At 41.2% G+C, this 15,628-nt stretch overlaps 1 protein-coding gene across 1 annotated transcript in view; it reads left to right on the forward strand.

Annotated features, from left to right (window-relative positions):
* syt1a (synaptotagmin Ia) overlaps positions 1-15,628 on the forward strand; it is a 297,749-nt gene that overhangs the window by 74,878 nt on the left and 207,243 nt on the right. Inside the window, exon 2 of the mRNA XM_050036768.1 lies at positions 8,956-9,014. The gene's annotated coding sequence lies outside the window, so the exon portion shown is untranslated. The remainder of the gene's footprint in view (positions 1-8,955; positions 9,015-15,628) is intronic.

Here is a 15,628-nt window from a genome sequence, read left to right on the forward strand (position 1 = left end):
GGGGGGGCGGACACGACTCGTGGCAGTATTTTGAATTTGAGTGCAGTAACCATTTTGGCCACATTCTTACATACAGCGCCTTTAAATAACGTTGAAAGAGCTGTAACATGACAACAGAAATGATCTCTCAAATACAGATGTTTGCTTAATTACACACTGTGATGTTGATACAACAAAAAGGCCTGAAAGGACCTCAGTAAGGACATAACATGAAGAGATGATGTGACAGTCGGGCTCAGTCACTCTGCTGCTGATGAGACTGATGGCTTCTGTCCACAGACAAGCAATTGAAACCTCCATGATAATAATGTTTGAGCTCACCTCCAGTGCGCTCCCAGGATGAATGTTTGCAGGGGATATTACTGTGAAGGCAGGACGGCATAACGACGGCTCCTTTGAATATGAGAGCAGAGAGTGAGAGACAGGCTACCACAGCTATGATGGTGCAATAGCTATGAAAGCTATGAAATAGGGTAAAACACTCAGATGAGAATTTTTTTTTGGAACATTTCCTTTTCAGGATTAGGATAATTTAATATGAACACCCACTATCATGCCAAATTTATTTTAGCTTTTACTCTACACTGTTTACTCAATACAATTTGGAAAAACAGCTGATTGGCTTTTTAATATATCAAAACATTTTGACAACCTTTCACAAATCTTCTATGTCAATTCATATGAGATGTTTTTAATGGAATGATTTGTTAATGGCTTGTCACCTCTGTTTGATTTTTTTCTTTTAAAAGAGGTTCTTAAATTATTTGCATTTTTGCTTGGCATGATGTTTAGAAAGGGCAACAAACCTCTAACATTAACTTACAGTGATGAACTCTGCTTTGGTGGACTTTACATTCCCTGCATGTGATTTGAATGCGATGACATCCTGCTGACCTAGTCTCACAGAAATACGCATTACACAGCATTACGTGATGGTGGGCAGGTAATGTCTTAAATTAACCTGTCAGCACCACTGCAACAGTGCCGATAGAAAGTCAAGTAGGATACTTTGTCGTAGTGGACACATAGATTCCCTGGTTTAATGAAGTCACGCAATGGCCAATGTTAAATATTAAGACTCCATAGGTAGTATAACACCTTATTTCCACTTACGTATGTGACTGGTGTCAATAGATCCGTAAATATACAGATGATGCCTCTAGTGTCCAACGCAAGGAAGTGCACTTCTTAACGGATGCATAGAAACTGCCTGTAGCCGTGGCAGAGAGGCTAATCTTCCATTTTAGCCATCCAGTAGTTTGGAATATGTGCTTGGAACTTTACCAGGACAAAAACAGGAGCAATATTGCATGGCAACAAATAAATGAATATGTTGGCCTGCCAGGTATGCAGCATTTTTTGTGAAATATTTCACTAAAGAGACATATGACTAGCTGAACGAGTCATAATGATGATCTGACTGTATATAATCATATTTTAACAGAATAACATTACTCAGATTCACAATGTGTTCAAACTAGATAAACAAGTTCTTTTTAGTCAAATAAACGCACTACACGATCAACAGACAACTGAATTGAAGAAAATAGCCTGTTAGCCAGTTAGCACCCTGTTAGCTAAGCTAGCACACCGTCATACGGTCACTCCGAAATCCACTGAAGAAGTTCAATTTTTTTCAATGTACTCGAGGCAAATTATGGACTAAAATATTACGGTGGGGAGGAGTTTCGCAGGCACATCGGATATCACGGAGATTCCCATAGGAATGAATAGACTTCCGGTTGACTCGTCTCTGTACATATACGTAAGTGGAAAGGAGGAGTAAAGAACAAGTAAGTCCTCATAGGCAGGAGTTTGAATGGTGGATGGGTCAAACAAATACAGGATTTTACCCAGGAGACAGCAGTCTGTGTCCCATGTGAAACTACAAGTCATCGTTGATTCCTCTTAACTTTACGTACTTAAGTCCTTCACATATGCCAGGTCATGTGACGTACTTGTGTCTTTTTACAACGTACTTTCATTCCATACGTAACAAATGTAGTTGTTTTGACTGTAAAATCTAACTACGCAACATATCCTCTTACAGCTGTTTACATGATGTCTAACAAATTAGCACCCTACACATGATGTTCAGACGTAACATAAAGTTATGTACTTAACATAAAATTACATAGGTCAAGATTAGGATAAAATATATGGTGACAACGTACCTTAAAATAACTCAAAGTTTACTTTAGCCATGCTGACTTTGTTGTTCAAGTTAACATGGTTCTCTACACCGACCTCCTGAGAGAACATCCTGTGTTTTTTGACCCATCCATCACGCCAACCTGCGTCCTGTTGGACAACTTCCTTTTTTACTCCCATCAGCGCATTGATCAAGTGATCACAGCCTTCTTGATTACGTTGGTTAGATATCAACTGCTGAATCATGATTATATGATTTATATACAAATTATGGTGCATTTCTTCTCGTCATATATGTATGAAGAGTGCTTGAGAACAACCTGAATCAAGAAGTTTTGGTGCCTAAACCCAAACGTGCCACCACCACACAATGTGGTGTTAAGAAGTCATGGTCACTTAATGCATTTCTGTGAGGTCACATTGCATCCTAAAGTGAAATTTAGCTGTTAGGCTTTCAGTCCCCACCACTCAGGGTGAAGGGTCTATTCTTGACCCCATCCACTGTAAAAATAGGCATGTCTTTAGGCCCTCTTCACCCGGCTCAGAGGGTGTCAATGACTGCCAGTGACTGACATCCCCCAGCATTTGAAGCCTATTTTAGGCCCATATATCCCAATGGGCAGACGGTGACGTTTTTTTCAAACCACATGACTGATGCTCATTCATGAAACACCTTTTCAGTAAAAGTAGAGTTGGCTTTCAAAGCCCCCCTGCTGTCTACTGGTAAATATCAGCCTCTAATTAGAGGCTGTTTATATCTTTCACAGCATCATCTTTTTGGAAGACAGGCAGAAAATCAGTACCAGAGCTAGCCTGCTATTAGAAATCAATTGACAAAATCTCTTCCATACTGTCTTCTCTCCACCTATATGTTTCTGTCCAGAGAAGAAGTGGTCGGTAAATATTAGGATATGTTGCTTTATTCCACATGTCGGCAGCAATTTTATTAATGTTTTTATTTTTTTATGAAAAGGAACTTGAAACGTGGACTTATGGCTAAAGTTTGCTTCATTTCATCATGGAAAGTTTACACCCCCAGACATGGTGTGATATTAGCCACCCCACTTACATCAGGGTAACACCTCACCTTTCTGGGGCCTGGGATGCCGTACTCCCACTACACTTGCAAGGGCCAATTAAGAAACACTATGAAGCCAGTATGCAGTGAAGCTTTGGCCATGCTGGAGTTGGACTTACTTTAATTAAGTGGTTGTGAAAAAAAAGTATTTCATGCCATGTCAAGTTTTTCCCATGTTTCACATTATACCCGTTTTCCAACAGAATTAGCACATATATGCTGTTTTTAAATGTGAGAAAACTTGCTAAAAATAAGCGATAGACTCCATTCTCATCAGACTAAAGCTGTATACACAGCAGTGGCCTTTCTGTTTTTTTGTTTTTTTGTTTTTTTTTTACTTGTGTGCCACATTTGATGTCAGGCATGCCTGGAAAGCTGTGTTAGTAAACAGTAGAAAGCAGCATGGAGGCCTGTGAAACTTTGTTTTTATATCTCTAACTTATTTGGTCTCCCTTTCAAACTTGGTGCCAACTAATTCAGAACGATGTTCGAGATGGACATAGATGGCACGTCAGTGTATTGTGCCGGAAAAGGGGCTAAAATTTGTGCATTCACCCGGGTATCATACTTCCATCACTGTCGATCTGAGGGTGTTGAAGCTTGAGCTAATGCCTGTCACAATAACTACTTTTGTTGGACGATATATTGTCCTAGAAATTATTGCAATAAATGATATTACTGTCAGAGACCATTTATGCCATGACATAATGATAATATAGCTTAATAATGCAAATACACCCTGTTAAAGCAATGAATATTTAGCTCTTACCAAAACATTGGAATAGAACATGAAAAACTATTAACAATATATCACATTTTTAAGACTAATTTACACTTACTTATACAAGAGAGTATATATAAATTACAGTACCTTTATAGGAGTAGCCCCAAATTACTCAGTTTGAGACAAAATTTGGCCAACATAAACAAAACCAAGTGATGCCTCCTAGATAGACAAGCTTAGAGAAGCTGTGGGAACACTGCAGTTATCTTCATAATCCTGCTGATGTGCTGTTAGTGATGGACGTCTGGGAGTCAGGAGTGGAGGATAAACTTGCTGGAGGGTAAAAGTACAAACCAATAGCTTTTTGGGTCGTTGCCAAGGGTTGGCAACTAACAACTATCACTCCAAAAGTGCAGCTGCAGGCTACTGGCAAGCTGCACTGTGTCGTCCTTGGAGTGTTGGTCCATTTTTCTCCAGACTCTGCAAGTAGGCGTGATGGAGAGAAAAAAAAAGAGAGAATCCTTTGGCCTTTGGCCTTAGCGGACATATCCATCAAAGCGTTTTTTTTTCCTAAGGTCAGTGTATTCTTTTAATGCTTTGCAATGAGAGTGCTACGTATTTACGTTGCGCTATAAAGGCCAGCAGCTTAACGAGGCACTGAGGGTCTATTCTTTGCTTAGCGCTGCATGTTTGGCGTTTTATTTCTGAGCACCAAGTTGAAAAATGTTCAACTTTTGGTAAAACACTGCACTTGTCACTGTCATTTCAGCTGCTCAATTACAGGAGGAGGGACAAATACCATCAAGACCAACTTACAAACTCTTACAAATCCAAGAGCTTATGCGTGTGAACGCACATTTTGTCGAATGAACCCACACAAACTGGTGGGTTCGTCCTCTCTCTTAACGTGCTTCAGCCTTTCCTTCATCCAGGGCAAGTAGCTCACCTTGTGTCGACATGTTTACCTCTGCGGACGCAACCAAAGCGTCACAGCTGAAAAAACACTGTGCTTCCAAAGCACTCACAAATGCATTACAATGGTTGACGAAACCCTACTGTTTATTCTGACACCATGTTGACTAAAATGTTGGTGGCGTTCATGAGTAAACAAACGTGCATGGAGACCCAACAGGCATTATCAAGGTCATCAGAATGATAGTGGTCATGTCCATATTTTGTAAGTCGCTAACCTAATGAGCATGGCAGGCCTAGCTGAAGTGGATAAATATCTGTAACTACTGTAGAGTTATTTGTCCCGGGAATGAATGCAGATTGTCGCCTTTTTCACTGAAGACAAAAGCCAGATGTCAGGGGGTGTTGGTGGGGTTTTGTCCTGTGGGAAAGGGGCTTTAATTCCAGGGTTACAAATGTAGACAGCCGTTGTATTAGAGTGTTTCTATCATGTAATTTTGTCGCATGGTTTAAGTCAGATTTTTGAAGTATAGCCAGTGTGGTTCTCTCATCTGTGAGTATGTAAGGAGACGTATAGTTGTCATGACTTTCTTCTGATTCATATAGCCTGTCTGTCCTTTGAAGGCATGTGAGTGGCCAAGCATATGTTGTTTATGCATTACTGCTCCATGGTGTGCCATCTGCTGCCTCTCAATGAGACCACCAGTCCCTGTCACCAATTATTGTAAGACTTATTAAACATTTGGAAAGAGATGATCGAGGTGAGGTTGACGCCAGTTTTTCTTAATAAAAACCTCGGCGGTTGAAACTCAAACTGATTGTAAGCTTCATTATTCCTGTCCAATTTCACTCCGGTTGAGCTCCAAGGGTACTGCAGGGCAAAAGGAGAATGTTTTGTGAGGCATTTTTTTGGCAGAATTGCTTTTGAAAATGAAATACCGGATGATGAAAGAAGAAGCAAGGTGTTAGTCATTTACAAAGAGTCCCATCTGTCTATTATGGATGATATTATGCTCATATTTCTTAATTGATGAGCTTACCTCTGTTTTAAAATGATAATTTTTCTCTCAAACTGCCACAACTCAACCTCACTTCTTTGTAGAAAAAATGATTTAGATAAAAATGAACAGAGACTTTGGCTCCATTAAATCGAATCACAAGCTTTTCCGATGCTTAATTAACGTGTTTGAGTGAAAGACACTTGTTATAAAGCCAATCAATAATATCAATGTAGTGTGAAAAGGATTTCCGCTTGAGGACACGAGGGTTGCTTTAGGTGATTTACTAATAGGCAATTAAAAAGCATAGAGTTTAGCTACTGTGACATCACTCATTGGTTTGTGGACTACCATTTTGAAGCCTCGAGTTTGGCATTTTTGCCGTCACCATCTTGGTTCTTTGGAGCCAGAAGTGACCAGATTTGGACAAGAAGGTGGAGCTGGCAAGGATACACATAGATATAACTGGAGTCTATTCATAGTTAGGAGACAGCCCCTTCCTCCAGCCTGTCAATGCTGGGAAAACTGATTTTTTACAATCACATAAGAGAAACTATTACATTTATATGACTGATTAAACTAACCGTAATATTAGTACCATACAGCCACTAACGCTGTGATAAAATAGACTAGTATTTTTTAGTAGAGCAGTGCTAACATTGCTCAGCGCAGTTAGCTTATTTTCTGACAATATGCTATAACGTTATCACGCAGGAATTTGCAACGTCAAGAGAACTACCAGCCGGCTAAACAATCTGACACTGTTTGGATAAAGCACTAGATCATTTTTCTTTAACCAGAAATGGCTCCAAAATTGCTGTCGCCAAACCCACCAGACTCCATTCCAATAAACAGTCATTTTAGCGTGTGTAGAGCCAGCGTATTTTCACATCTAACTGGGATTTATTTCAACCAAACCAGAGTTGGTTGATAAAATTACTGTGTGACAATAGCAATTTCGAGGCTGTTTCTGGTTGAACAAAAAGGATCCTACTCTTTAACAAAAAGGTCAGCCTCTGTAGAAATCATTTTAATTATCTTGTCAGAGGCTTATAATAACAATCTGAGCACAAACAAGCACTTTTAGTGGACGTAAATTGACGGTGTGAATACGCCTTGAGTGGTTACATTGCAGCCTGGCTGCTGCTGGCTGCAGCACTCTCATGCAATACAGGACCATATTCAAAAAATGTTGTTCCCATGAGTCACTTTGGCAGAAAAACACATGGGAAAATAGGGTCCAGGTTAAAAAATACCCTACATTTTTAAGTTCATTTGACATGCAGAAAGCCGCTCAGCAATTCTTCAGCATGGTAGCCAGTGCTTTGTTCTGGTGGTGCCCAGCAAACACGGACGGACCCGGACGTGTCCGAGAGAGCCCAATTGGGTCGTGATCACGTCAAATCACAACTAGTCCGATCAGGCCCAGAATATGACCCTATCACAACCAATTACTTGCGCATGGACGGACCAGTACAAGTCGGAGAGAGCCCAGTGGGGTCGTGATCGAGTCATATCATGACCAGTCACATCAGAGACTATCACCCTATCTCTATTTTATATATGTGTTAATTAATGTATTTATTTATTCATGTGATTTGGTGAAGGCGTACAAAAATGTATGTCATGTTGTAACTAAGACATCCGCTGGAAAAAATATTTTTTTCACGGACTGTTCATTGAGTTAATGAGTCATTACAGACACCGCTAACGGGGCTAACAGCTAACGGTTACCCCAGCTAATCTACGATAACCATGTTGTTAATTACAAAACGTGCACACAGAAATAGTAATGTTTGTTCNAGTATTTGTAAACAACAAGGCGATTCCCTCTATAGGGGGACATTTGGACGTCATTTCCAGGACGTGGTCACCAAGACGTCCCCTCAATGACATAAATTAGACGGTTATGTGGTCGGTTAGGGTCATTAAAAAGGTGAGGATGTCCTGGAAATGACGTCTAAAACATCGCCTATTTGGCCGTGATTTAGACTAGTCCGGAACGTCACCGAATGACGTCAACACGACGTTAACTGGACGTCATTTGGCTTGCTGGGTGTAAAAGGATGTGTCAGTCACAAGGTAGCTATACCCTGAATTATACCCTGCTTTATTGTCTATTTTTCTCTAAATAAGACCATAATTTACAAAATAAACATCATGCTGTATTGAAGAAGACTTAAAACTAGCAATTGAGACCATAAGCTCATCAGAAAAATGTTTTCTGAGGTAATAAATTAAGTGAGAAGTAGTGTTATTTTAGGGTGTCTATGAACTAGGGCTGGGCGTGGGCGGGGATAATCAATGTCAATTGTGAATCGGATTTATTGTAAAAACAAAATTTGAGATTTTTTTTTTAGGCCATATCACCCAGCCCTACTATGAACCCTGAGATCCTCTACAGCTGCCCTGATTGATTGATAAATTTATTTATTCTTATTTACTCTATAAATAAAGTACATTCATTCATATACAATCAGACGTCTTTTTTGAAACCAGTGGAGTCACCCCCTGCTGGCCATTAGAAAGAATGCAGGTTCAAGGCACTTGAGCATTGGCTTCACTTTTCTGACCTGCAGATAACCCCTCTGAGTAAAAGGTGAAAAAGGTTTTCTCACTCCAACATAGAGGATTTCAGTGAATAGTTTAATTACAGTATTATCAGCTGTCATGCTACCTCTGTGGAGTATCAGCCTACTTCTTTTCACTTAATAGTGGACATTAGGACATTTTATTTGTGCTGAAATGTATTAATTAATGGCTATTGGTTAACTACCACAAGTTCTGCCTTCTGGCACTAGTCGATGTTATTTAAAAACTCAGCTCATAATTTGAGCTGATACTGGACATCTTTGTTAGAGCACTGACCCACTTTTTCTTTTTCAGGGACTCTATTCAGATGTCTTCATGGACTCTTTGACACATTTTATTACCTTGTACCAAGCACTGCACCTGGAACGTACTGGTTGAACTGCTTCTAATGTTACATGATGTTGTCTTTACTCATTGGCTTATTTCTAGGTGCAGGTAATTTCTTTAAGGAAGATGTTTTTATGCTTCTGGACACTGACACCATTATTTTTATTTTTCAGTGAACTTCCATTTGGAAAGGACGACAACAAAAGAAGGAGTCCCTCCAACTGAAGATATTGTAAGTGTCTGACCAATAACCTCTTTATTCAGTCCACCATGTGACCTGTGCTTGTAATGGACGGTGTAATGTAGGCCATTTACAGCATGCTACACAATACCAAATTCCAATTTTCCCCCAATTGTGTAATTTGTAAAAGCAGCCTAATTATATTTACTGAAAAAGACATCTTACCTCCTGTTGTACCCTGACGCACACACACTCACACAATCAATCAAATCAGTAAATCCAACAGGGAGTCAGGATGCCTGATGGCCTCTGGTCTCATTTGAGATGCAGACATTGTCCTGTTGCTTCCTTTAATGAGATCTGGAGGCGTGCAATCTAATATTCACCACTGAGGCTCCGACGTGGCCCCCGAGCCTGTAGCCCAGAAGGCTGTGTGCTAATTCAATGGAGTGAAGTCAGCTGTGATCAGAGGGACTGGAGTGGCCATTCAGTCGAAGAGGACGAAAGCATTAGCCTTTTCTATACATGATGCTCCAAGAGTCTATGTTTGGGTTCATTCTTTATTTAGTTGACTGGACTGGACTTTGAGAGGAGAGCTGCTTTCAGGCTGAAATAATCCGTAAAACCAACACAGGTCTGGCAACAAAGGGACACAAAGCCTGCATATAAATAACAAAATACTGTTGGAGAGGGGACATTTTCACACTGGTGTTAGTTCTCCCAGAACACACTTAAGAACCTAATTTTCCTTTGGCCACATTAAGTACGGAGAGGGAAGCTTGACATTACACTCAAAAGCAAACACATTTAAGCAAACACATTTCAGACACGTCAGACTCTGCAGGTTTTATAGTTCTTCAAAGGTGTAATGACAATAAAATAAGTCTACGTGTACCTCACAAAAATGTAGATTTACCCAAAACACATTGGCTTCATACTGCAATCGAGGGATGTAAGTGGTTAACTGTAAATTGGTAAACCACTGAGAATATATTTGACCGGTTATGCATGTTAGTCTATGTGTTAGTTTTAGGGTTAGGGTGTGGTGGGAGCTAGCTTGTGGCGCTGCTCTTTTGGCGATTATAGCTAGTAACGCTGTCCTAAACCAGCAGCGTTGCTGTGGGAACATTGTGCCTAAGTGCCAGTCCCTCCCCAGGTCATCCTGGTGAGTAAGAAGCTTCATTTTGGACTGCAAACCCCATATATTAAATTAGCTCTGTTAGCACCATTAGCATTGTCAAAATGGCTACAGGTGCTAACATAGTTAACAGTGCTAAAGGGGTTTTGCCACACAAAATGAGGCCACTTAATCACCGAGGCAGCCTGGGGGGAGATTGGAGGGTGGCCACCATGTTTCTGAATTTACTTGTGCCACTTTTGTGCATTTTTCAACATTTCCATGGGTTGTTATTTAACAAAATAGTCCTAGAGATTTAATCTGATCGACTACAAACATTGGTCTGTCCCACCGAAAGACCTTGAAGAAAAGAACTTATTACAAGCTTCAGATTTCATCAAACCGTGTGACCGTGGCAAGGCGCTAAACTTGCAGGTGTCGCCACGAACCAGGAAGTAGTTTACATGTAGTAGTATACAGTAGCATACATGGGCCAATCTTCCTCAAACGTCACAGGATTGATGACAGTCCTGCCCTGAACACAGCTATATGCCAATATTTAGTAATGAGTACAGCGCCACTTACTGGCAACAGGAAATGTCATGTTAGGATTAGGGATATGCCATTTAACTCCTGCGTGCAGTGTCTGACTTTCACAAAAATGAATTGTCGCATCAGCTGGCATCCTGCCAGCTCCCTCCAGCTTTAACACCGTCATGCCACCAGAACAGCTTTACCAGCGATAATCGTGAATGAGCAGTGCTGCTAACTAGCTCCCACCTGACTTGTGTGGTGTGCAATGCAGAGCGGCCATGGCTAGCAAACCAGTGGAGACTGGAAGGTGGGCAGTGGCCGTTTATGTGGCCAGCTGGCTGTCTGTCATCAAACCCAAAGGAAAATAAGATTAAATAAAAAGCAAAATGTTAACATTAAAAAACAATAAACTTTTACCACCTCTAAATGGATAGCGCTTTGAAATGCGGTGCTAAAGCTCACTGAGTCAGTGGAGTGCTGGACTAAAAGGAAAGAACACGCTGTATTTCACATCATTTTGTATTTTTTTTTCCCCTTAAAAAATTGACCGGTTAGTTTCCAGTTAATGAATGTCAGCAAAACTAAACAAAACTAACATCCCTAGTGGATTTCTTATGCCCAATGACTCTTACATATATAGTTTTGCATGTCTTTGGTGAAGCTTGGTAAATAAGTTTTCAAACAAATGTAAAATGGCAGTAGGGATGTTGTAGAAAATGTCCCAGAAAAATGAAAATTATAGTGGTGGAGGTTTGTGCACTGAATGCAACAGATCAGAATACTTAGTATGGAGATAGCACTTTTCCGTAGCCAGTGGCTGATACAGTTCTTCATATTTTTTGCGTTGTTACATTGGAATTCGATCAAACATTAACGTGATGTCAGGGGAAACTGCTTCTGTAGGATCACCCAAGGCAAAGTGGAGCCAGGTAAGGGGTCAAATAAAGAGCCACAGTAAAGACTTTTATTGCCTAAGAAACTTTTAGAAACTCATCTCTATAAAGGAAACCACAACACTCCCTTGGTACCACACCTGGGGGCAGACCTCACAGGAGAAACACCTGGTGCCTTGTTCTATATCCATGGGACCCAGTTGGGCTCATCTCAAAGAATGAACCTCTGTGTTTACCCCAGAGAATATGAGACTTCCCTTTGTGTGATGTGGAAATGAAGATAGCGTCTGAACGGTACAATGCAACACACTGTAGACCTGGTTAAGTGGTGGAAAATGGATGGAGGACAAGATATATTACTTTCTGTATATGTTGCTTCTTTGACCAGACTTCAATCCATCATTTCCTTTGTGCTACCAACCTTAAGTAGAAAAAAAGAAAAGCAGCCTCTCTGGGTTTTAAAGAGTGGCTAGAGGCCAGAAGATAATGCAATGTGGCAATTTCCCTGTACATACATTTGCTATATCCCTTGCTTTTAAGGACGGAGAGGTATTACAGTGTGCACAAAATGCACTGTAGCCATAAATCTGCATTAGCAGTACTGGTACTTTGAAAATGTCACTAGATTTGTCAGCAACTGCTTCTCAGAAGAGTTTTCAGTGTGATCTAAAGTCAACAATGTGGCAGCAATGAGTTACTCTGCCTAATTGGCTCCACCTGTTACCTTCACCACATGGTTTCTGCTAATGTATTGCAAGCCTGGCAGCCAACTGGGCTTAAGATGCCACCTCTGCTGGGCCTAAGAGTCAGGGAAAATTAGAAATGTATTTTTAAGATGTTTCTTAAAACAGTTCCAGTGGTTGGCTCAGTAGGAAACGACGTCTGGTCAGAACGTGAACACACGAGGAAAACAGCAGGTCCGAGATTAGTGTTATTTGCCTTCAAGCTTCCAGCTATCACAGGCTATCATTACCGAGCAACCTTAGCTAGCTAGCCAAACTGCCAGTAGCTGATAATTTTGTGATATTGAAGGCCAAAACACACCGGCGGTGAACAGCACACATAAAAAAATTGGTTATGCAAAAAATATATTCAAGTGGCTGCTGGATTTTCTTCACTCACCAGCCAAAAAATAATGGTAATTGGTATTGGGCGGCTGGTCGATTTTCAAATCCACCAGCTACAGTGGCAGGTGAACAAAAAAGTTCATTTCTAACCATAAAAAACGCCCCAATTATTTCAATGTACAACCCCACACCAGCAGCAGCGAGACGCATGTTGGCACTCCTGGAAGCACCGCCCAGTGGCACTTCACACCACTGTCCAATTTCCAGCCTTGCCACCCCTTGAGTTAAATCCATTTTCTCCCCACTCACTCTTTGCTTGTACATACCAGCTCCCGTAGCAGATTCTTTTCTCTGCTCCTATGGCAACTTGACTCCTCTTCTCACCATGGATGCATAAAGACAACTCTGTTTTTACTCCTATGTCTTGTGTGTCACGAACACTGGATCAGGAGAGACTTGAAAAATATCCCAAGCTCACCGACAATCCCGACGTTATAAAGACAACGGCCAAAAGATACTTTCTGGCGAGTCATAGCTCGGGAGATCGGCTCTTCAGGTGAAAAATCAACTTTAATTGGTGGGTGTTCACACAAGATTTTAAGCACACGCAGAGGAGAAAGAGGTGCAGATCTTTCAGTAAGTAGTGTTGACAAGCTGCAGCGTGTCATGTCCAATGTGTGCTTGGGGCTTGACGCACGTCAACTGATACGCCGTGCTGTGGCGGCATCGGTGTGTTTTCAGCTTTAGGGATAAAGTAAATTCCACGATTCCGTTATAAAAGAAACTGAATCCACTCTGAGCTCTTAGGACTTTATGAGGCGGAGATGGCTGCTAACATTTCATTTGCAATGTCATCACCAGAATGTGTTGATAACGATATTTCAGACATTACAGGGGGGGCCCTAAAGGATCCAAAGATCCAATCTGCCTTCAGAGCAACACAGCCTTCTTATTCCAGATTTAAATTGTGTGATTTAAGCTACTCATATAGTCTACCCAAAGAGCTATAGCTTTATATGGGGATCAATAGATACTTAAGCGGATAAGTGGTGTGATTATTCTCTTGTATCTTTATGTTCAGGGTAGTTGGAGAGGTTTTTCCTGGTGTCTGGTTAGAGGCATAGATTTGTAGAAATTACTAATTAGCACTGTCTGATTTGACATAGTGGAGCACCCACTCCTCTCTTGATGATGAAGCTCCCTGCGTCTGTCCCAGCTGTCACCAGTGATTGATGCACTGTGCACTTCCCACCTTCACTTGCCAGTGTTCACTGCTGTTTACGCCTCATACCTGATCTCACATCCAGAGATGTCTCAGCCTCCTCCCATTAGCAGGCATATTAATCATCCTTCATAACGTATGATTGGGTTAAAAATCCCACTGTGCTATGGTTCCACATTTTGCCCAGAGGAAGTCATTGAGCCTCTGCACCCCCTTCTAAACTTTCTCCACGTTCTCCAACAACTGATAATCCCCAGAAATAATCGTCTCTGACTGTACCACTAATCCTCTGGGTTCCCTGTGGTCCACAGTACAAAACGACACACACAAAAAGACCCAGAAATGCTTTGACCAAATTATCCATGTTTATAAAAGACAAGCCTTAAGTGCTTCCAGAAACACAATTTTGTTGCAGTGCAAAATGGATTTGTTTTTACATTACTTACAGTAAACATAATTATGGTGACATTTTTTGAAACCTTATTACCATTTAGTAATTTGTTTGTTTTGGCAGCGGTTTTTATTTGTGTCTGCAAATTTGTGTGTTTTATAGAGTTTGACCCAGACGGCTCTGTAACCTCCTGACATTTACATGGTGCAGAAAAGTTTGTATGCTTGTTCACTTTGAAATTCAACTTAAAAATGAACAAGTGGCTGCTGCAAAATGGACCGAACCTTATTCAAAGGGGAGAAGCAGAAAGCGCCTCAAGTTCGTTTGCCCCCTAAGTGTGGTTCGTTTGGGCAGGTGTGAACACAGCAATCACACTCAGGTGCGCAGCAAAACAACCGGGCCGAGACCTTCTTGAAGAGGTGGTCTCAGTCCGGTTACAAACAAACTCTGGTGCAGTTCGTTTGTGGTGAGAAGGTGTTCAGACCTGGATCTGAACCAACTGCAGTCACATGACACATTGTTTGGGTTAAACCAAAGATACTGGATTACTACAAGATGGCCCACCTACAATATACTCCCATTGTATGAAATAGTTTACATTTCCGGTCTCCTAAGTAGGCGTTGTCCCCCGTACCCCAATCCAAGACGATGGAGAACCGCCTATCAAAGACGAGTATCCCCAACCTCGCTTCTGTCAACATGTGTGTACCCTTACTGGCCGTAAGCTAAATAAATAAACGGTCCGTGTAAAAAATATTTTTTCCAGTGGATGTCTTAGTTACAACATGATTGAGCTAACTGGAGTAGTTTCATGTCGTATCCGACAACGGGAGGCTTCTAACAGATGATGTCCTGATGTTAGCTTTGATGCTGCTGTTAGCTGTCCCTGTCAGCTGCAGCCACTGATGCTTTCTAGACATCGTGATTTCCCAAAACTGAATAAATATCACACATAGCAACACAAAACTGCTTTGCTAGCTCAATCATGTTGTAACTAAGATATCTGCTGGAAAAAATATTTTTTCAATCCATCTTTGGTGAAACTGCACTGATTTCAGCACCAGAGAGGAGATATCCGTTGCCAGATCTCGCGAGTGTGTTGTTGAGACAGAGACAGGTCTTGAACACAGATTTGTCCGTCTGAAATTTGCCATTTTGGTTTCGGAATGTTCTGAAGATATGTGGTTTGTGATAAATAGGTCCAATATTTGCTTCCGTGACTATGGTGCGAAAGAATCAGCCATAATCTGTAATCACGTTCATTTCTCCCACTGAAGTCAATGGACTCAGGACCTGCTGTTAGTCTCCTAAAGGGGCGTGGTGGTCGCGAACCCCATGTGACACTGATACAGGAAACTGACTTGCAGTGGACCGTCTTGGTTTATCCCCTGTCTTTGGTTAAACATGAGCATGTTAGAGTGCTGGACCTGTCTTTGGTTAA

Source organism: Epinephelus moara, chromosome 23 (genome assembly GCF_006386435.1).
Source record: "Epinephelus moara isolate mb chromosome 23, YSFRI_EMoa_1.0, whole genome shotgun sequence".
In the NCBI taxonomy this organism is placed as follows: Eukaryota; Metazoa; Chordata; class Actinopteri; order Perciformes; family Serranidae; genus Epinephelus; species Epinephelus moara.